We start from the raw sequence: 1,961 nt of genomic DNA on the forward strand, positions 1-1,961 counted from the left end.
AAAAAAAAAAAAAAAAAAAAAGGTAAACTCACAACTGGAGCTAAAAGGGAATGCTGTTTAAATCAACTATTGTGGAGTATGGTATAAGACAGAGCTTTGTTTTTAAATACTAAAAACTTGCCACTACAACTGCAATAATGTTGACAATCTCAAATTTCTAGCTTAAATTAAGCTGGGTCTCCTTCTATCTTGTTCCACCAATGGGACCCCAAGTGCACTATGGTGATGGGGACAGGGCTGAGGAGCAGGTTTTTTGTTGTTTTACAAACTGTCTGACCAGCCCATACCCACATAACCAAAACACATTCTGAACTTGGTTGAATATTTGAGAAACGCAAATGAGTTAACAGAAGAATAAAATAAAGACACGATAAGCCTAGTGACTTGCTTTCAAAAACTTCAATATGAAAAAGGGAGAAGAAACACAGCTTTCCAATGGACTAGCCAGTGCACGTGCCCCAGCCAGTGGTCAAGGTTGTGGTGTCAATGGTGGCAGGCTTCGTGCATACGCTTCTGTGGGTGGGAAACACATGGCCCCTCACCTCTGTGACCCTGTCCCACCACTGTGCCTACAACTCAGTTGACCCATAAGAAAACATCACTCAACCCCAAAATAAGGACTGCTCTCAAAGTTATCGTCCCATACTCCTCAAAACTGTGAATGATGGACCTCACAGGGACAATGAGAGAGGCTGCCACAGCCCAGGGAGAGGAAGAACACACAAAGAAGAACAAAACTGTGGTCCTGGGAGACAGAAAGGTGCTAAAATCTGATTTGGAGAGTAGTTACTAAGTATGGGCCAGAGATCGCTCATCTTTTGTGAGGAATACACCACGGCAGCATAAGATGTTAACCCCAGAGGACAGTGTGGGGAGCCCGAGAGGACTCTGAACTGCGTCTGAAATCTTTTTTAATTCAAAACTTATAAAATTAGATAAGTGAAAAAGCCATCCTGGACAATCATTGGAGAGACATATTGTTCTGATTTGGTGTGATAATGCGTGCACACATGTGCACATGCACAAACATATAAGCATACACATGCACTCCATGAAATGTATAGTAGGTTCCTGACTTATGAACGTTTCAGTTTCATACTTTTACAGGTGTACCGTAGAAGATTCAAGGGTGTACTGTGTAAGACTCACTTTGTCAGATTACAATTGAATTCAATTTATGAGCCTTCTGGACAGAAACTCTTTCATAAGTTCGAGGCTTACTGTATAGTTAACAGGATTTATACATAGAATGTGCAGCATGAAAGGCAACTATTTTTGAGACCTGGGACAAGGCCAGACAGTAGGCCTCACACTCCTGATTTGGCTTCCACCAGCTCAGAGCCTGCTGAAAGCTCGTTTCTACACAATGTCTATCTGGAGAAGGGTTCAGGGGAATCAGGAATCTGCTTTCAGCTGTTTCCTCTCCCTGAGATCACCAGAGCTGAACTAGCCACTGCCCACCAGCTTGACCAGGGCCTTCCCCGGAACTGAGTCCCTGCTAGTGACATCATCCCCAACTCCTCCTATCTCGTTAAGGGTCTTGGGGATGGGAATCATGAGGACTGGTGCGGGGATGACATTGGGAGTGGGTTACTCTGACTCCTCCTCCTATTTGGCCAGGTTAAACTGGATTTGCAGATGGCCCTAGATAAGAAATAAGCCATTCACCAAAGCTGGTTTATCTTGAAAAACCTTCATTTGCCTTCCTAGGAATCAGGCTGCTTTTAGAACAGTATCATGTAAGATAATTCCAGGTATATGTTCATAAACGAGTTTTGAACCACAAAAGCAATGTTTTCTTTCATTGAAATCAGTATGTGGCCCTACCCCTGGGGCACACTGAGAGGGCAATTGAGACCGGGAGTGGTAGGGCATGCCTGCAATCCTAGCTCTTGGAAGGCTGAACACAGCTGGATCACTACAAGTCCGATCTACATAGTAAGACCCTGTAGACCCTGTAC

Source organism: Octodon degus, unplaced genomic scaffold, assembly GCF_000260255.1.
Source record: "Octodon degus isolate 3935 unplaced genomic scaffold, OctDeg1.0 scaffold00136, whole genome shotgun sequence".
Taxonomy (NCBI): Eukaryota; Metazoa; Chordata; class Mammalia; order Rodentia; family Octodontidae; genus Octodon; species Octodon degus.